This window comes from Neolamprologus brichardi, chromosome 6, assembly GCF_056152115.1.
Source record: "Neolamprologus brichardi isolate AB-2024 chromosome 6, ASM5615211v1, whole genome shotgun sequence".
NCBI lineage: Eukaryota > Metazoa > Chordata > Actinopteri > Cichliformes > Cichlidae > Neolamprologus > Neolamprologus brichardi.
The window spans coordinates 19,949,360-19,971,566 of NC_142109.1; the positions used below are offsets into that span (position 1 = coordinate 19,949,360).

Here is a 22,207-nt window from a genome sequence, read left to right on the forward strand (position 1 = left end):
CCCATATGCTTTTCACATGTCTGGACAGAGGCAGGACATGGAGTCAAAGAAGTCCTCTTTAAAACTTCAATCAGAGAGCAACTGGAAAGAGCTGTAATCACAGGGAGTTCGTTTTTGGTCCCTAAAAGCTGGTGTCCAGTAACCAACTGTGAGCGGCAATGACAGGAAAAGTAGAATGAACCAAACTGGCTGTTGGCTTCTGATTATTCCATTTTCAGCAGAGGTGTAACTTCTAGGTGACTTGTATAACCCAGTGCAGATGTCATATGTGATGTAGTTGGGTGGATGACTGAATGTTTGGGGTCCTTAGGGACTAGTAAATGGTAAATGGCCTGTATTTGTATAGCGCTTTACTTGGTCCTAAGGACCCCAAAGCGCTTTACACTATACACAATATATTCACACACACATTCACACACTGGTGACGGCAAGCTACAGTGTAGCCACAGCCGCCCTGGGGAGCACTGACAGAGTCGAGGCTGCCGGACACTGGCGCCACCGGGCCCTCTGACCACCACCACTAGGCAACGGGTGAAGTGTCTTGCCCAAGGACACAACGACCGAGACTGTCGGAGCTGGGGCTCAAACCAGCAACCTTCCGATTACAAGACAAACACCCAACTCTTGAGCCACGATCGCCACAGTAAAGCGCTATACAAATACAGGCCATTTTATTCTACTTTACTTTTTCTCATCACTTCATTTTGCATTTTGAATGGTTCTACAACTTGAGCCTTGTTTAGTTTTAAGACTGGATGAATCATGTTAGCTGTATGAGCAACACATTCACAACTGATCATTTCATTACACGAACACTTAAAACAATATAACAATTTGAGAAAATAGCCCTTTGCAACTTAAAGTGGGAGGAAAAACCGCTCAGCGACATCACTGACATTACACATTATGCTGACATTACATTCATTACTGCGTGCAGTATAATGAATTTCTGAATGAATGTCATTTGAAGAGTCATTAGCAATCAACCAATTCTGTCATTTATGTATGACGATGTGTTTTTATAATACATATTACGTGTGAGGTTTGCATCTTAAAAGAGTGGTTCAAATATACTTCTGTCGCAGTGTTAAAGGTTTACAGATGTTAAGACACAGATCAGTTAATGATGATTGTGATTATGTGACTGTTATGTTGTTACAAGCTAATGAAAAGATGCTACTGTAAATCTGTTGTCACATGAAGGACGCATTCAAAGCCGCCAGTCTGTTATTACAGAGAGCTGCCTGGTTCTTTCTCTGTAACTCAGCTGAGTGCAGTTTCTGATGACTAAGACTGAGAGAGACTGTTCACTCGAGACCCTGCTCACAACCCTCCACCACTACCACCACCACCACCACCACAGCCACCTGCTTGTCATGAACGAAGTCTTTGTGATTGACACAACTCCCTCATCTGCCTTCTCCTCACGTCCGGTAAACACCGTGGCCAAAAAGCAGTGACCTAGTCTCTTTGATGAAAGCAGATGATAAACTTGATAGTAAAGTGTTTCCAGGGATGGCATTTTCATTTTCATTTTGAGCTGGAAATCATCTCAATTAAATCGGCAAATTACAACTGCTGTCATTGACTCACAGTTCTCCTTGAAAACATGGGAAATATCTCAAAGTCATTTTCACGCCCTTCTTTGAAAGCTTCTATTCTGTACTTGGCAACAACACCGTGTATTTTACTCTCTCAAACAGGATACAGAATTACAAACACACCAATAAGCTATATGTCAAGCTATGCACCGTGCATCACAAAGTATCACGCCACAATGACAAGGTGTGAGATATAGCTTCAAACCAATATTAACAAAAACATCATAAGCGTCTCATATTGTTCATCATCATGTGCGCATTGTGCAGGAATAAAGGAACCAGTTCATTTGATTTAACTGACAATAATTAATACTCTGTATGCATGACATTTTCAACCTTTCCTACTAATAAATATTAGAAATAAAACATACTGTATCTTCCTGGTTGTACTATTTATTTAAATCCAGTTTTTTCTTAGTGTTAGTAATTCAGACGGTTGCAATATAGTACTTGTAGGTGTGTAGATGTACGTATTATTACCACATACCCAGGTCGTTTGTATTAGGCTATGTATTTGGTATTCAAGTGGTAAAGCAATGCAAAACAGTCACTTGGTTTTGTGTTTCTTGCGTTGTTTTGTTGCTTTATTTTTGGAAGGAAACTAAAGGCTTTAAGTGCAGCTGCAGGCTGGCCTGTTGGCAGCTGTATGCTAATGGCTTGCCTTGTTTGTGACTTTGAAATCAAAGCAAGTCTTATTCTGGTCAGTGCTGGCCTTAAGGCTGTCAGTTTTACGAATGTAGTGGGGAAAGAAGCAAACAGAATAAAACAAATGTAGTTGCTAACAAAATGGAGATTTCTGGCAACACTCGGGAAACTGTATGCCAGGTATATGCTAAAACCTTGTGTTTAATTCAGGTACAGAGGTTCATGCACAAACAAGACATTTAGAGCATAAGACTCCAAAACAAAAATAATGACAAAATCCCATGACGGCTGATGCAGATGACGTGATCGTCACTGCATTTTTCTCTAATCAAGTGAGTTCTGTCACTTTTTCTTTGCATCTCACACTTCCTTACGCTACCTTCCTCCCTGTCCCAATTCTTTACCTTTCACTTTCTTTTTGAGAGCTTTTTACTCTTCCATTAGTTTTCTATCTCTGAATCAACTCCCCTTCCATCTTCCACTTTCTCTACCTTCCTCTGTTCTCTATCTTTCATCCCTCCTTCCCTTCCACTCCTTGTAGGCTGTGATATGTAAATGCGCAGACAGCTGCTCTCATTCCCCGAGTTTTGATTCAGCCGTTGGCGTAATTAACAGCTCTGCGAACTGTGACTCATCCTGAACTAGGTGAGAGCAGCTCTGTCAGCCAATAAGCGCATTCTTTTTCCCTCTCTGTGCTCTCTTCTTTATGTCACTCTCGCTTTCTCACATGCAGAGACACATAAACTCACAATGCAAAGTATTATTCATTTATTGGACACTTGCACAGCCAACTAATCGTCTGGGGTCATCTCCCAGCAGCTGACTGGTGCATTGTTTTCCTGCTCTCTCTTTTCCCCCTAAACTTCCTGTCATCTTCTTTCTCCTCTTCCTCTTCATCTCCGTTCTCTTTTCGGCTACACCTTGCAGTAACTTCTCTGCTCTCTGGCTCTCTTCTTTTCCCCAAGCCTACTTATCTCTTTAATGGGGATATCAATTAACATTGGAAACTGGGACCTCAAGGCCCCTCAGAGAATTAATGCATAACATCTTAAACCACAGAGACAGCCTCCAAAGCGCTTGTTCTCCTGCACATTTTCTTTCCTCCCCCATTCTTTCAATTTTTTATATGATGCTTTGCTTCTGCAAAAGAAATAATATTTCTGCGAGCACTCATTCTGGGCTTGTTTATACATTAGCTGAAAGTTTCGTGTCACATTTTCATCATTTGGCAGGGGTCGGCGAGCAAGATGGAACACCTATCTCAGTGTGTTGCAAACCTATACTGTGTTTCAACAACATGGCAGGTGTTGAAATTGAACTAAGGTAATGGCCTAGAATGCATGAGTGCAGTGAAGGCAAAAATATTTTATAATTATATTTTTAATATAAAATTACTTGAAGAACAGAATAAATATTTTCATTTTGTTCCTAGTAGGACTGCATTGATACAAAGTTTAATTTAAGATGTTTAGGATTTTTTTTCTTTTTTACCGAGGCCATTTTCCCTGCGGCTGTAAACACACATGGTAGAAATACTCCTGAGTTGGACAAAATAGCTTAGCCTTCAGTCACACGATTGTAGAGAAGCTGCTGGTTGTCACAAAGTGAAATTAGCTGCAAAGAGGGGGCTCCACAAAAAAAAAACAAAAAAAAAAAACACCTTTTGAATGGTTTGGTTGTTGGCAGATAGTAGTCACACTTTTCACAGTTTCACTCCCACTTGGAGAGTGGTTGACAGGTGTTTGCAGACGTCTCCCATGAAAACTACAGGACTAGCTGCACTCTGCTAGCAACCAAAGCAATCACAAGGATATTTTTGGTGCAGAACCATACGTCTCTTTGGAAATAGTTTCACCTCGTGACTGCCAGAAACCTCTGGCAACCATTCATCAATGTGTTGCTACATTTTCCTAGCAAATGGTGGTTGCTAGATGGTTACTGACCCTTGTCTAGGCTTGTCTGACTAGGGTCTTAGATTTCAGTTTTACACATGTGAGAATCAGCCATATACCTTATCTTATATATCATATCAATGTAGTGCAATGTAAGGCTGAATGGGAAGCTTTCAAGATAATAGATCCAGTCTGACAGAGTTCAGTAGGATTCCTTTAACTGCTAAAATAGATGCCAAAGAAATAGATGATCAAAAATGATCTACCGGAGAAGCTTGTTGCAGATTAAAGTTGCAGATCCTGTTTATCTTTGCATGGTCAAATTAATGAACTAGTTTGTTTAAAACCAAACCATGTTATTTTCTTCAATTTAACCACTTCATTTTAGTGCTTACACCTAACAATACGGTGACAGAAAAGGTAAGAGATAGGTCAAAGTAAAAACAAGGTTTGCAGGTTGATATTCTTCCTCGTGCCGGAAAATTATGCTTAAGCGCTGTCTTGGTGCATCGGAAAATGACTCTAAGGGCCTTGCATTAAAATAGTGAGAACAGGATCCTGAAGAAGATAGTATGTGATGAATGATCGATGAGAATGGAATGTGCAATTTTAAATAAAAGGTAAGTTTGTAAGGTTTTTTTGGGAAATAATAAATTCATTATATTGACGATACTCATAGTGGGTCAGCTATTGCACCGAAATTCAGAGAAAGGACACGAGAGAGAGGCCTGTGGTTGGCTCAGAAATCAGCACCAGAACACTGCAAACTCAACAAAGAGAGCATTAAAAAAAGGATATTTATTAAAGCCTATTCAGTCCAACAGTTTTTATATTTTTTCCCATACATTATGATTAATTATTCCTATAAAAGAAGGAGGCTCGTGGTATGAAGAAACCATGCTCTGAAACCCACCATAAACCCGGGCCTTCGCACCAAGACTTTACATAAACACCACATTCTGTCTACTGTGCATTTGCTGGGAAAGTAAAAACCTAAATAAATAAATTAATAAGTCCCCGTGACATGAAACCACCCTCAAACTTTACATTTGTTCTCACCGGGTATTATGATGAGAGAAGCGGGTGAAAACAGATAAAAATATTCTTTAGGTGACTCCCAGGAAGATACGGTAGTGTCACACCGTGCCAGCTTTTTTTTTTCTTTACTTGCAGACATGTCGACATGTCATAGCAGGGAAGTCGAAGGTGTATTTTACAGTATTTCAGTTAAGGAAGATCCTGCATTCATGCATGCTGGTTTACTGCCATGCCGTACTGCAATCCTTAATGGAACTGAGTCAGCAGTAGTGTTATTAATTCCACCCGCGCTTTTCCTGCTGTGACAAGTCAAAATGTCTGCTGTGATAAATTTCCATATGAGGGCCATGGAACTGAAGCAGCTGATGAAATGTATTATTTACTCCCGTGAATCTTGTCCTGTGACATGTCTGTCAGTTTGATTTGTGTTGTGACCTCAAGTTAAGACACAGAACAGGCAGTGGACAAATGCTTTAGCACTGAGGTGGACTCATTTCTGAGTAAGCACTTTGTCACTTTGTTTACATAAGCTAGCTACCAACTTATTTTGAAGCTAGATAGCTAAAACTCATTTTGATCTAAGCTAACTGGCCATCTTCTCAATACATGAAATCTCTGGGTGTCTGTCCCTGTTCTTTTAATTCCCACTCTACCTGTCGCTCTCAGTTCTAGTTTCGGGATATTCCATCCTTGGGCGGGGCTCCCTTACGATCTGATCTAGTCTAAAGACGTGCTTCCCGTATACTCATCACTCCTCTGGATGAAAAGGCAGCTGAAACCTTCACTCTTTGCCACATCATTGTCACCCTTGTCATGTTTTTCTCCAGTGTGTGGGCTTTGGCTGGATTCAAGTTTCTTGCAACTTGAAGAAATCCTTCAAAACCCTCTGCTTCAAGTTGAACTTACCTGCAGACCAAAACCTTGCAATCCCTCATCAATACTCACCTTGGAAAGCTCACCCGTACGACCACTCTCTGCCACTTCAGTCTTCCCAAACAGTCACCTGACTCCCCTATGAGCAATTCAATAAAAGGATTCGAGTAAGAACTCGAGCCAATTCCAAAATACACAATTCAATCCCCAGACTTACTGAAACATCACTAACCCGTGATCTCCTCTGTCACAGAGCTCTGGCGCTACGCTCCTCAGCCCCTTCCTGTGCTGCAAACGCTCACCTGCATTATACTCGCCTGTATACAGACAATATTCCTTGCTTGTGTCGGTAGAAGAGTTAAACTTGTGTTGGTCTTCATGGTTTTACTATTGAGTTCAATCATTCTTGTGATTATGACACCAACTCCTACACAATCAGGAGTTGAGAAACCAAATTTTGCACACATCTTAGGGCCCTGAAGCTTCTTACTTACATCAGATATTATGACATTGTCAGGCTGAATAGCAGCCACTTAGCAACAAGTCAAAATTGCCTGTTTCTTAGCATTTATCGAGCTTTAGACCTTATAAAAGCACTCTTATCATTCTTTTAATTTCACAACAATGACACCTAATTTATATCCACAAAAGTTGAATTATATATGATATAATGTCACCTTATAAAACTATAATATAATTTTAATTTCATGGCCACACTGCAAAAAATAGGCCAAATAATATGTAAACCCGTTTCCACCATTAAAAAAAAAGTATCCATAATTCGAAATTTGGAGTTATCTTTCTCTAAGTTTCGAGTTAATAAGTCAAAATTTTGAGAAAAGCACCTTGAAATTTTGACTTAATGTCTCAAAATTTTGAAAAAAGTAACTCAAAATTTCGAGTTAGCGCTGCCAATGAATGACGTGAACGATGTCGTTCTCTTGTTACCCAGAAGGATATGGTGCAGAGGAATGCATGAATGCCATGTGATTCAGCTTATAATACAAGGATTTCATCATTTGTGAAGCCACCCTGAAAATACTCAGCAATTTGTGCATTCATGACCGGCTGTAATACTGGTAGCTTAGCTGTAGCAGTTGTAGCTGAGGAAGGAAGGAAATGATGTCATTCATTACTGATTGGAAATTTTGAGTTGCTTTTCTCTAAATTTTGAGTTAATAAGTTGAAATTATTTTTAGTGGCGGAAGCTGGCTTCCATAAAATAATACTGTAGCATGTGCATGGAGTTTTAGGAACATTAAAAGATATAGACTAAAGGCTTGTATTGCTTATGATAACAGGTACAGAAGACAATTTGCTGCCACTCTAAGCTACATATCACTTAAGAACATTTAAATAGCCTTTCTGACATGGATGAATATTCTCCTCACTATTGTTACCAGAAATCCTCAGAACTACATATACAATTATTACTCTTACATTAGTTTACACCTAAAATATAAAACATAAAATAAATATTTCTAACTAGTGTGTGCAATGAAAGCTGTGTTAAGAAACCTTGCATGTGTGGAAATTAGACGTGTATCTGTATTTGCCACACTCATTGAAATGGCAGCTCAGTTGCCTTTATACTCTTATAACCTTCCCCAAACCCTATTTTTTTATTTCTGTTTGAATCTTAGTTAGTTTAAACTCAGTTAGCTTCTAATAAATTGTAATAATTTTAACTTGCTTATTGTTAGATTATTTAGTTATATTTTATGTGCTACACACACACACACACACACACACACACACACACACACACACACACACACACAGTTGGGGAATCAAAATAAATTTTCAAATCAAATGCTAAAATGGGTCAGATTTGACCCGGAAAGTATGTATGGTTGAAAATCAAGAAAGCAATCAGTATTTTTGGATTTATTAATCAAGTTCTTTGCAGTAAATTTCAGTACACAAGAAACAAAATACTATAAATCTTATTAATCTTTGGTTTAGTTGAAAAGAAAGTACAGTCTGCAATCTTCAGGATTACTTATGGTGTTAAGGTGCTCCCTCCTCTTCCTCAGCTGAAAGACGATATTGTAAATATTTACTTTAATCTTCTATATCCAACAGATTGACTTGTCCTTACAGTTTAAGGTCCCATTAGGCTTTTATTTTCCGCTGACTCAGTAACAAAGGTCTTAAGGTCAACAGTGAAATGACATAATCAATATCTAAATGGAGTAGCAGTTGGGAGGTGATGAACTGTAGTGGCAGCACAGGATACGGGCTCATATTAATGGCATTATCGATTTTCAGATTCATCTAGAGATGTTCTTAAAACTCACCCCCACTTCACCTTCTTACACATAAACAACCTCTGGCATTATAGGTTTGGACTAATTGTCTGAGAGGTTAAATGTTTGCCAAAGCAAAATTTCCTCCCACCAAATATTTCATATTTTAAAAAATAACAAATGCCAAAAAAGAAGAAAAATACGCCAGAATTTTATACCTATAAAACTTTTGCAAACACACAACGAAAACTTTTTACTTAACCCATCCAACCACAAAAGGCTTGGTCCCATTCATATCCCATACACTCTGAATTGGATCAATAGTGACAGGATCTGCTGCTTATTCCTCAAAGGATGTCAGCAGGAGAGACCCTAATGTATACAAAAAATGGCTGCCCACCAGTGTAAGCTGGAAGGCTAACATATAAATATATAAAGGTGCTTATCTCGATATGTGTGTGATAACATGCTTGATGTTACTGTGAATACAACATAAGCCAGAGGTCTATCAGATGGGAGGGGTGCCCGTTTCTCTGTGTGTGTGCGCGCATATTTGCTCGCGTGCGTGAGAATGTGCACATGCGTTGTCTCTTTTCCCCTTTTATGGCGTTTGAAACATTTTTTTCTTACTTAAACCATGTTGCTTTGGTACCCCCTGAGCTTTCAAACCCCTGGGTGGTCGATATGGCCTAGTTTTTGAATTTCCTGCTGCACACGGAGAGGTACACAAACAACTGGCACACATACAATGCACAGTCAGCCCCACTCGCACAGCACAGATACACGCGCAAAGCAATACAGACGTTGTAAGTGAATCGACAGAACATGTATGACAGGGCTTTGTTCTTTCCTTTTTGGATTCCACGGAGGACAAGAAAAGCATCTGAAGAGGGAACGGGAAGATGGAGGAAGGGAGGAGGTGAATGTAGAAGAAGGGGAGGAGATGAGGAGGGAAGAAAAAGGAGAAGGAAGAAAAGGGGAATAAAGTATAATAATGTGTCACAGTATATGGAGCCGAGCCAAGACACACACTGTGAATAATCTGTGGTGGGTTTTTGCTGAGCCGGTTGTTGTAGCATTAAAAATATAATGCCAAATATGTCCCAGTGTCTGGCTTGCCTTAATGATGGAAGCCCAGGGGATGGATAATTAAGGCAGAGGGATGGGGAGTTTGTCTCTATACAGCTTTAATAGTCTTCCAATGAGTCCTATTCAAAGGTATTGTGGAGAAAATTGAAATTTTGACCTTATTTATGCTACTTTATAGAAAGAAAACAATCTATAACAGAATATTCTTCACTGAGCAGATTAAATTGTTTTAAGAGTGTTTTGTATGTACAAAACGCACATACTGGTTTATGTAACCCAAAAGGTGAAATTGCTCTTGTCCTATTTTTATACAAAACATATAGCACACGCACACTCATTGCATACTCAACTAAACCTGAAACATGGGCAACGAATTACCGCTTATTATTTGGGTATTTCATGAAAGAGAAAGAAGATGGACTGATGGATTGGAGTGCAACAGTAGGCGCATAGCAATAAGATTCTTCACCTTGAAATCCAGGTTTAGACCTAAGTCTACTGAAGAGTTGAGTCCCAGAGTGTCTTAAATAAACCGCTCTGAAGCCAACACAGCTTTATCAAGGAAAAGAAGGAGTCTTAGACTCTAAATCCAAAAAGTAAAAGCTTTTAATGTGCACTTCTGCCCTTCTGTACGACTTCCATTGTGTGTCCTTTCAAGGAGAAATTAAGATGAGTTCATTGATTAGCCAAGTATGTAATCAATCACTTGACTCTTTGATTCACTTACAGTGAATATATCTTAACACTATTGTCTCTCTTGGTAAAGTTTAATTGAATTAAAAACAGAGAGCTGTACATATGCTGTGGAACCTACAGAGCTCTAATTACAGAATATAATTATTTTCACACTCCTGCTTATCGTACAATGCAAAAAACATGTTTAAAAAAGCAGAATAATGCAGTCATACACTGACAGTTTTTATTCAGAAGAGAGCACTCGGATGTTTTAATCACCTTATACACACACATCCCTTTCAAAACCCCTCCTAACCCAAGAGCTGAGCCCAGGAGAGTCCCTTATCTCAGCTCTTTCTCCCCTTTGAATCATCTCACAATACTGCTTTTAAAAAAACAGAATCAGAATGAAACCAAATTACAGTGTAATGTAAAGAAATACTATAAGTAGAATAGTCGGAAGAAGAAACTAAGAGGCAAAGCAGATCACAATGTTATCTGCCCCAAAAAACATTATAAATTGGCAGAACATCTCTCTACTACCCGGGATGAAAAAAAACGCAAACAACAGAGACAGCTCCTGAACAAGTGCAAGCTCAGTGAGCACAATTTGGCAATAGCAAAGCCAAAAACATCATGACAACCAATAGAAATATGTCACCGTCAGACAGGTAAAGTGGAGACACGGATACAATTTCTGCTCAAAGAACACTTTTATTAACAAGTTCAACTGTGACTTTAGATTTCAAACAGCTGAAGTCTCAAAAGTTTAAATACTTCTAATGGAGCCTCATATCTTCTTGCACATATGTATGTAGGTATGCATCCACACGCTAGACCCTCAGGGACGTTGAATGAACAGTAAAGTACGACTGAATTGAAATTAAATGGATTGAGCTTGAATAAAAGGAACCCATCCATCCATTCGCTTCCGCTTCTCCTTTTCAGGGTCGCGGGGGGCGCTGGAGCCTATCCCAGCTGTCATAGGGCGAGAGGCGGGGTACACCCTGGACAGGTCGCCAGTCTGTCGCAGGGCCAACACACAGGGACAGACAACCATTCACGCTCACATTCACTCCTAATGGCAATTTGGATTTTCCAATTAACCTATCCCCACAAGCTGCATGTCTTTGGACGGTGGGAGGAAGCCGGAGTACCCGGAGGGAACCCACGCAAACACGGGGAGAACATGCAAACTCCACACAGAAAGACCCCGGCCTGATGTTGGAATTGAACTCAGGACCTTCTTGTTGTGCGGCAACAGTGCTAACCACCGTGCCACCGTGCTGCCCACAATAATATCCGGGGAACCAAATAAAAGGAACCAAATTGTTATTAATTGGATTTCATACTCTGCTATTGGTGTTGATGGATGGATGGATGGATGGATGGATGGATGGATGGATGGATGGATGGATGGATGGATGGATGGATGGATGGATGGATGGATGGATGGATGGATGGATGGATGGGCCATACCGTTAAGGCAAAGATAAATAAAAACAACAGTACAATGTATCCACATACTGAACCTATACGTAAGAATACAGAGAGTTATACAAGTACAAAGCTGACTCGCACATACACAAACACATGTGCGCGTGCACACACACACACAAACACGCACACTTCATCCCACATGCTCTGTAAATAGAGAACAGGATGTTGCAGACATTTGGGTGTATGAACAAACAAGTGATGCTCCTTGTAAGAGAGTAAGAACGCAAGGAAGGAAGGACAGATGAGAGCGAGTGGTAGAGAGGCACACAGAATCAAGACAGAGAGAGAAACAGGAAAAGCGAGCTGGGGTAGGTGGACAGATGAAGTGGTGAGTCAGGAATGAGATATGAAAAGAACAAGAATCAGCACTTGGAATAATTCTCCTCCTCCTCATTTCTCCTCTCCCATTCTTTCTTTAGACAGGAAAAGTAGGATGAGAGGGTCACGGATCTCATCCTGGACCCAACTCTTCCTCTTCCTCTTCTTCTTTCCATTTTCTCTCCGTCCTCTCTCTCTCCTTTTTCTTTTTTTTATTCATTTCATCCTTATTCACATTGCCACTCTACTACTGTGACTAGCAGCTGTCACAGTGCATTCTTATAAAACAGAAACAGGAGAAAAAAAGAATGTTCACGAGATATAGCAGGAGACAAATCATCTGCGGGCACATTTTTTTTTTTAAATATATGAAAGTGTAATTCAAAAGTCAAATAAAAAAATAGTGCTAGTACAATAAAATACATAACAGCAGTTGGTACTGTTGTCTCACACCAAAAAAGAATCTGTTTGAAAATGAAATAATACACCTACACATATTTTTGTAGCTTTTACATCCTGCTATCATTGTTATACCCCTGTAATAATTCTGCAGTTTTTGACCACAGTACAAAGATCTGTTTGTTCTCTGGGGATCCCGCCTTTGGCTGTGGAACAACAGTCAAGCCCAGAGGGAGATATAAAGTATCACCTGTGGGGTGGGGATGACAGTCAGATAAATGAAACACATTTTTACATGGGGCATTTTTGGAAGTAATCGCTTTAAGCTTGTATGAAGGTGTGAATAATGGGTGTGAATAATTTAAGCATATACAGCATTTGATATACATTGTGGCTGTGACACCATATGTTTGTTTTCGTGCATTTGTCATGTACACACAGGATTTCCTTCATGTAAAATGTGTAGTTGTGGCCCTCAAGCTGTCTTAAAATCATCTGGCCCTCAGCTGGTCTTAGAACTGGGTAAATACAACCTCTGATGAACATCAACACATGATATATTACGCTGTGTTATTATTTATTTAGTGAAAATTAGGGCAAAATGGTGTTTAAAATGAAGTGCCCCTGTTATAGATTTTGGTGGATTTAAGAGGGTAAGCAGCAGTCAGATGCTGTACTGATCATCTGAACCTATCACCTGCAATGTTTGGGTAGTTTGCTGGTCTGGAGCATTCGACTGTGTGTTAACACAATGCCAAGGATGAAAAACATCAGCAATGATCCTAGAAATTGTTGCCGTCCATCGATCTGAGAAGGGTTATAAGGCCATTTCCAAACAATTTCAAGTCCATCATTCTACAGTGAGAGTGATTGTTCACAAAACATTCAGTATAGCTGACAATCTTCCCAGGAGTGGACATCCCAGCAAATTCACCCCAAGGTCTTACGCAGCAATGCTCAGAGAAATTGCAAAAACCCAAACGCTACATCTCAGACTCTACAGGTCTCAGTTAGCAAGTGAAATGTCAAAGTTCATGACAGTACAATTAGAAAGACTATGCACTTATGGTTTGTTTGGAGAGGCTGCCAGGAGAAAGACTCTTCTCTGTAAACAAAATGCAGCAGCACGGCTTACGTTTGCAAAGATGCATGTGAACAAACCACTAAACTTCTGGAACAATGTCCTTTGGATAGACGAGACCAAAGTGGAGATGCTTGGCCATAGTGCACAGCTCCACAAATGTGAGGCCATCTGCCTGACAGATAAAACTTGGCAGAAAGTGGGTCACAAAACAGGACAATGGTTCCAAGCACAGCAGCAAATCAGTGACAGCTGCAAAAGCATCAAGGTGTTTCAATGGCCCAGTCAAAGTCCAGAACTCGACCTCATTGACAAGTGGTGGCAGGGCCCTATGAGAGCTGTGCATAGATGAATGTCCACAAGCCTCAATAAACTAAAGCAATGTTGTCAAGACGTGTCGGCCAAAATTTCTCCACAGCAATGTGAGAGATTGATAAAGTCATACAGAAACCCATTATTTCAAGTTATTGCTGCTAAAGGTGGTTCTACAAACCATAGCATGCACTCTGTTCCCCCCCTCTGCTTCTGAATTTTGGCTTAGTTTTTGTTGATTAAATAAACGTAATAATAATGTGTGATAACCTGATAAGACTCAGATAATTTTTCCCTTTTATGTCCTGATAGATAAAGTCTTAGAACAGAAAGAGGGTGTACTGTCTGCTTCACATGATTACATAATGTATATGTAAATATTTAAAACAGTGCATTTGTGATTTGTGTTTTACTTTTTTAAAACTTTTTTTGACACCAGAACTTTCATCAACTGAGGTACAAAAGGTTTACTGAAAGATCCCAGATTTCTCTAAAGCAACATTTGTAGCTTTTAGAACATGAATTGTGTATAAAATATAGTTATTACTACTCTTTATCTCTCTCTCTCGTTCTCCCTTCTTGTGTTATCCAAGTCAGACTTTCTGTGTAAGGGAAATAATTGGCAGGCTGTATAATTATTGCTAATCTGTGTGTGTGTGTGTGTGTGTGTGTGTTTGGCAAGACCATCAGCCCCTTGTGGTTAGAGCGTGCATATTGACTATTACTACTATTATTATTATTACTATTATTATTCTTGTAGCATTTTTAGTGCAACCCTAAACATGCCCGAGTCGAATTGGAAATAATGTTTTAAGACCTTCCATCGGCTCCTGGGATATCATTTCTGAAGCAAAGATGTTCTGTGCTCATATTTCGACCTACTAGAGAAACTTTCAAGTGGTGAATTTTTATAATTCACTTCCGTGGGCTCGTCTCTCTCTCTCTCCCTCTCTCGTTCTCTCTCTCTCCCTCTCTCGCTCTCTCGCTCTCTCTTTCTCTCTCTCCCCTCCGGAGCTTATCTCTGTGCGCATCGTCAGCATCAGTTTGAAGTCAAATCTGACAGCCGCTGCCTTTCCCGGTCCTTTAACGGTCTCTTTTACTCTCTGGTGGTCATCCCGCCTCATTTAAGAGGTACAGCCCCGGATTACAAAGCTATACGTGTGTAATTATTGATCTACTTTTCGGGTGGGTAGGTGGGGGGAGATTGACCTCGATTGCCGCCCGAGATGTGGGAATCTGGCTGACGTGCTTTTTTGTCAATGTGGTCTTACCTTTTCTCTTTGCAGTTTAGTCGGGACTGTGGGACCGCATCTGATCGCTGTCTTCAACTTGGGGCGAAGAAAGAAACGGGAAACTCCTCGGGATTCTCCATACACCGCGCGCTGATCTGGATATTGTGGTGAGTACACTTTGACCGGAATTGTTGCTTGATTTTTTTCCTTCCTCATTTTTTGCGGAAAACATCCCAAAGTGCCCCATTCTGGTTCGCTGTAATGGTCCATATCGGCAGTGTGTTGAAACACCGAGTACTTTTGTCTTTTTCTTTTTGGTTTATTCTTTTAATAATCACCATCAGATACTTCAAGAAGTGTTTTATGAATTGTCTTTTTGTGCCAAAAGCGAGCGTGTGCAGCGCAGCTCCTCCGCTGCTCCCTCTACATTTTAACTTCTCGCTTATTATGCATGGGACTTAAACGTGGCTATTTGTGACAATTAGAAGTGGTGTCAGTATTCCACTCACGGACGGCGGTGAGAGTAAAATACAGCCGGCCGGGTGAGGGAGTTGGGGGGTGGGGGGCAGATTAGGTGAGATGAGTGAGGAGTGTGAGAAGAAAGGAACGCAGGGATCCCTCAGGGAAAGCGCTGCTTCCCTCCTTTTTATGAGGGGGATTTTATTAGTCTTTTTATTCCCTACAATGATGACATTATCTGATAGTGTTCTAAAGCCTCTACTTAATATGCTATTATTGTCAGTGCCATTACTACTCATTATATATATAGTGACATCCTACAGTACAACTGCCTGTGCTGTAGGCACAAATCTATGAGGCCATTTTCTGCTTTTATTGTCCTGTTTATCAATTAAGCTTGTCTATAATGGAAATATCACACTTCCTCCAACATAAAACATTACTCTCCCACACACCATCCGTTAGCATCTCACCTCCCACATAGCCACACTTGCTGTCCACAGCCGATTATCTGGTTATGTGCCACCATTTGCACTAATAGAGAGTCCCTACTTAATGTAATGACAACTCTATCTGTCAGGCCATGCACAACAGAGGGCTGCTTAAAGGCTCATAAGCGGTGTCATCAAGGCCAGATTGAGAGGCCATAAAGACACAGAAGACAAGACAAAGTGCCTTCAGAGGTTGTCTGAGTAGTTTTCTGATGTGGTTTATTGTCCGAGTACAGTATGGGGCTGTCATTGTGAAGCATGCAACCCAGAATGTGTGTGCCCCGATGTGTGTGCGTCTTAGTGGCTGTTTGTGTGAGCCGGATCTGCTCAGTCATGTGTGTGCAAGGAAAGAATAAGTGAGCATAAAGAAAAGAGGGACAGAGAGAAGGAGAGAGAGGGGGAGAGATTATGCTAACTCAAAGTATTGAAGGAAAAAAGAAAACCCATGTAAGCAGTTTTTCTTTTTAGCCTATATATTTATATATTTAGCTGTCAGGGTCTTCACTGAAACACACTTGGTTCTTTTGGCTTTGACATGTTTGTCACCAGCTTGAGGTGTATATGAAAGAAGGCCACTGCTTATTTTAGCTATACAACCTGCAAGCATAAACAAGAAGAGGCTAAGAGGACTGACCAAACAAGAGCATAGATTTAAACACATATGAAGGCAGCTTGTAACTTAGGTGACATGAGTGGAAACTGCTGCACTGGCCGAAAAGCCGAGGGGAAAACGCACAAAGGCCACCGTCTTGCCGCCGGTCGGCGGCCTCAGGATATTCAATAATCAGAATTTATTTCGTGTTGTCTAGCTACATTTACCGTAACAGTAATAATGTATCAAAGAAAATTCATTTCAGTGGGAAAGTGTCCTCTGTCGTACCTCCTCAATTTGCCTCCTGCACTCTGTTTAGATGAGTTTCAGTTCTGGGATTCACACAGATGTTTCAGTGGAGAATTTGAACCTCATTGTAGACGTGGACAGGCAATCATGCAACGAGCCAAACATTTAGCCTTTATAACCCCCATCAGTTTTTTTTTCGTCAGGTGAAAATGAGATGTAGTCTCAGATGATGTGCTGATATGCTGCCGCTGATGGCAGTCAAGATGATGATGATGATGGCAGTCCTATTGTGGTTCTTCTTAATGATAGCTATAATGCTGACCAGTTGATTATCGCTCACGCTGAAGGAGGTAGGTATATTTACATCACGGTTATGATGCTGTGATGGTAATGCACTACATCTTAAAACAGAAGAAGATTAAAGGCACTTCATTTCCCACAGTGCTTTTCATTTTGAGATATGTGCAAGTTCTAGTGTCTTTGAGCAGAGGCAAACACCAGGTTAAAGGAAGAAGTTAAGTATCTTGACAGCAAGACAAATGTCCCTGCTTGTATTTGGTGGCGTTATTAAGATAGTGGGCTGAGAACATCATCACAGTTTTTTAGAACATGACAACCCATGCAAAATGGTAGAGGCATACAAAGCAAATCCTGATTTTTTTCCATGTGACAGATTGGGTATGTTTTTCTTTTTTTCCTTTCCTCCGGATGTTGTTTGTTCTCTCGGATGCACACTTACTAAATCACACATAACAGCGCACACACACATGTACTTATGTGCATTATCTAATTTTCAGCATGGACAAATATGACAACGAGGAATGAAGAATTTAACACCAAAAACTCATTGATGCAGGCCCACAGTCACATTTGGTTACATACTTAGGTAAAACCTCATTGTGTCTTTTGCTTATCCTCCACCCATTCTGTCAAACAGAACATGGCCTTGGGCTTAAAAATATCTGAGTACAAACACAGTCATACTCACACGGACACACACAGTTTTTGCAGGGACAGCCCTGGCGTGCTGGCACCAAACCAAAGAGGTGGTGATAACGAGGCTGAAGTTAGTTAGGATTTTAGCTGCGCCTGAACCTCCTAACACCCTTTCTAAATCTGATTCATCCCAAAATGAGATGTTTTTCCAAGAGAAGGAGATGAAAATACTCTCTCTTCCTCTGTTTTTCCTCTCCCTCTCTTCTTCCCTTGCCAGTTGAGCTCATCCACCCCCCCCACCCCCCAATCCACCCAGCCTTCTATTACTCTCATACTCTCACACACTATCTGTTTCACACCCCGTTCCTCCCTCCCGTTCTCTCACATCTCTCTCTCCTCCCCTGGCACCTCGATGTGTTTCTCTTTAATTGAGATGCATTTCAATGTGGTGCAAATTAGCTTTCTACAGCTCCAGCCTAAACTTGCAACGTATGTAAGCGTGTGCCCGTGCATGTATGCATGCCTGTGCATGTGCGCGTGCGTGTGTGTGAAAAAATTCCCACGGTTAAAAGTGAAGGCGTTATACGTTCCTATTCATTTCTCCATTGTGTCTACTGATGCCTCATCTCTCCCACAAATTTACATTTTTAGTACAGCGCTAATAACGTTCGCTGGTTTGGAATGCTTTAGTTCGTCTCTTTTGGCTGGAAGAATTCACTTGGCCACCCTCTATGGATTTGAATTCTGATCTGTGCCTCTGAGAGATGACAGTGCATGGCAGCTCATTAGGGAGAGGGATGGAAGTCAGGAGGGTCAGGAAGGTTATAGAGACATGTTTCAGTTATCCACTGCTTGTCTGCCTCTTTCCTGATCTGATCGAGCGCTGTTTTGCTAAAGGGGAAAGCTGCTTGGTGATATTCTGCAAACATTGCACCATGAAGGCAGTGGTACAGTGTGCCTCACTTAACACGGTAATGGACTGATAGACTGTTAAAAATGTTTTTGAGTAGAAAAAGAAGGAAATTTGTGCATTTTAAGGAAATTATAGAAAATTAGAGAAGTGTTTTGCAGCCTGGGGATTCACAATCCAAAAGGTCAGAAGATAAATATCAGGTGTAGGGGGGCTTAGTGTTAGGTAATTAACAAGATTACAAGATTAGTAACACACATTTTGATATTGCAAATTCAGCTGACCTTTTCTGACTTCTCAGAAATGTTCTAATCTAACCTGTTTTGTGACCATATGAACTTTTCACATCTTTAAAACTCTTCAGACTCTCCTTTAACATATACTCACTGGCTGAAATGCTTGCCCTGCCTGACACTATGTCCCAGGTACGTCTAGTATCAAAACATTAACTTTGTTTAAGTTAAATGATATTTTTAATCCCAAATGAAATGACATTTTCAAAATAAAAGCCTCATGTCGGACTTGCATGCTTAATACCCTTCCTTGCGATATTCAGCTCTGCTATACAACTCCTTCTACTATAACACTCTTTGTGTGTGCACATCTCTGTTTATATGCACATGTGTAGGTGAGAGGTATATGACTGTGAACATGGTGGGGTGCACTTTGTGTGTGCCGATGTATGTGCACATGCATGTGTGTATGTGCTGGAGCAGGAGAAGTCATTAGGGAGAGTGATGCTGACAGTGGGGTGACCTTGGGGCTCCCAGTCTTCCTCCTGTCGATGAAGGGGATGACTTAGTGCCTCCCTCCCCACCCATGATGGCTCATTTATTATCATTAGGCACACAGTCAAAAGATGCTGCTCAGACCCTCAAGACAGAGAGTTACGTCTGTGCATGTGTGCGTGCATGTGCTCGTCTGTGCGTGTATGTTTATGTCACTGAGAGTGAGAGACAACAGGACGGAGACAGAACAGGAAGCCTTATCTCTTATAACTGCTGCATGTCTGAGCATGTGTTTGTCAGCCTGTGCTTGTCACAGGTACGCTTGCCTTCGCGTTAGCTTGTGAACATGTGCTTATCCGTATCTTGACGGCAGACGCGTTGCCTGTCAGTCCACATCTGGCCGTGTGCTTCACTTCTCTGCCTGCGCACCACGCAGTATAAATAAGGGTCTGTGCCATAACCCTAACCTTACGTCACCTTAGCCAGCCAGCGAGCAACATCAGTGGTATATGGCTACATCAGGGCGGCCTCGCTGCTATCGTTTCTCAGCGTGATGGATGGAGACTTCTGCAGGCCAGTCAATACCCAATCTGAGCCCCACTGTCCTGATTTAAGATACAGCAGCACCCAGGTGACACACTCAGAAGCATGCCACTTTAATCACTCTGAACATCAACTCTACACTGCCAAGATTGGTGTGTGGGTGGGTTAGTGTGCGTGCATAAGTGCGTGTGTGTGTGTGTGTGTGTTTTTGTGTTAGTATCTCACTCTGTCCAGCAGTACTGTAATCACACAACGATCGGCAAGTGCTTGCACTTCTGACAGAGTTAACATTTCTTTAGAATGTAAAGGGAGTGACATAAATAACGTATACGAGGTGGGATTTATGCTGTGTGTAGCTTGAAAGGTAGGATAAAACATATATTATATAATGGGGGGTGAAAATTGCACCAAGCCTTATAAGAGGTGAACATCCCCAGCTGTAACCCTCATCACCCATAAAATATACTTCTAACAGCTTTGAAAAGGACTAAATGTATCTGTTGTCTTTATTTGATTCACTGGAGTCATAACAACGTTGGAGTGTGATGTCGTACTACTATATAAGAAAAAGTAGGCAGGGGGGAGATAACTAGACACAGAAGAGACCTGAGAGCACAGTCTGGGTTAATGGTTAAGGTTGATTTTAATGTTGATTTCTCGAGAAATCATCGTAATTTTCAACATTCAACCCAGAACTCGACTTCCCCCTGATCGAGTACCTTAACAAGCCTGTGAAAGCATTTTTTATTCTTTAGCTGCTGGGAGCGAAGGTGTTATATGAAATGAAAAGGTGAACATCTAACTGATGTATTCATCTTTACGTATTCACTATGTGCTTACACACCACTCTGCGTTCAATCATTAGTTATTATTAATCTCTGGCTCTCTTCCTCAGAGTGTTTTTCATCATGTCTTCCTCCCATCACCCCCAACCGGTCGCGACAGATGGCCACCCCCTCCCTGAGCCCGGTTCTGTCAGAGGTTTCTTCCTGTTAAAAGGGAGTTTTTCCTTCCTACTGTTTCTCTGTTTTATTGTACATTATTATCTTTACCTTACAATATGGAGCCATATAAATAAAACCAAACTGAATTATCTCTAAACATTTTGCGCAGGCAGTGAGTTTCGTTTACATTTAATATGTCCTCGCTATTTTATTAACGAAACGTCATTCATGTAATTCAGTTAATTTGCTTTTTTTTAGTCTAATGCATCTCACGTTAATTCTGCTTTACGGTAAAAACGTACTATTAGTGAAAAAGGTGGGCAACTTAAATTCAGCATCCTCGATGTGTAACAGTGTTTCAGTTTACGAGCGCACCGTGCAGGAGAAAAGGCTTCAGTGTGTTCAGTAATCAAGGGAAGATTGTGTTTGCATGAGTAAGCGGCTGGATATCACTGCTTTATCAGAGTAATCTGTTTGCACTGGTTCAAATTGTTCCCTCTTGACATGTCATCATTCACATACTATACATGCACAAAGCATACTTAGTTGTGTATACAAAAACACGCTTGCACACGCGCACACACACACACACACACGCAAACACAGCCCCTCCCATCCAGCCCCTCCGATTTGGCTGTTAGTCTAATTTATGAGGTGCCGTTAATTTGGCCTAAACGCTCGTTGCGAGACCTCCCTCCACTCTCATCCCTTCATCTCTGTATCCCTCCTTCTCTTCCTCCCTCTCATCAGTCACCCGGCAGAGTAAATCAGAGGGGTGGTATTGCACAGCAGGCAATACATAGACTGGACACCTTGACTAATATACCGCTGTCCTTCTCCCTTCCTCTCTCCCCGAGTCTATCGAACTTCTCCATCCCTCCCTTTCTCCATGTCTCCTGGCCGCTGTCTAAATCAAATTTGGCTCTTCTCCTTTTCTCTTTTCCCCCCTCTGCTCTCCTTTTAGAATTGCTTCCCCCCTTATTTCTGTCTACACTTCTTTTACCTCCCTTGTGCACTTTCTCTTCGCTCGTGTCCTTTTCCCTCCCCCATACTTCTTTCGTCCACCACTCTTCCTCCACTCTCTTTCTTCGCTCTCTTACCTTGCTTCTCCTCTCCCCCCATTCTCCTGCTCGTGTTAGGTGTAAATTTAGAACAGAAGGCATGAGGGAATGCTTTGTGTGTTTGTGTGTGCCTACGTGTGTATGTGTGTGAGCGTGAGAGAAACTCTACATGAAAGCTTTTCAGACTCGCCATAAAGCGTTCAGATGGGGCTGATTAAAATCCTAAAGCCTTGGTTTTCATCCACATTTAGGATTCACATGAAATCGAATATACACACTCACGTGCACTCACTTATACACACGTGCACATGCGATTGCACATTAACACGCGCAAAACGCATGCACACACAAGTTTCCCTTCTCATTATCTTCCTTTTATTACCCTCTCTT

At 41.1% G+C, this 22,207-nt stretch overlaps 1 protein-coding gene across 17 annotated transcripts in view; it reads left to right on the forward strand.

Moving 5' to 3' along the window:
• The first annotated feature begins 14,689 nt into the window (after positions 1-14,689).
• ptprdb (protein tyrosine phosphatase receptor type Db) overlaps positions 14,690-22,207 on the forward strand; it is a 150,019-nt gene continuing 142,501 nt past the window's right edge. For 13 of the 17 annotated variants that reach the window (XM_006787304.3, XM_006787311.3, XM_006787314.3 and 10 more), the window contains exons 1-2: positions 14,690-14,803; positions 14,959-15,071. The gene's annotated coding sequence lies outside the window, so the exon portion shown is untranslated. Of the gene's footprint in view, positions 14,831-14,958; positions 15,072-22,207 lie in introns of all 17 variants that reach the window. The other 4 variants (XM_006787316.3, XM_006787317.3, XM_006787305.3 and 1 more) reach the window with 3 other exon arrangements.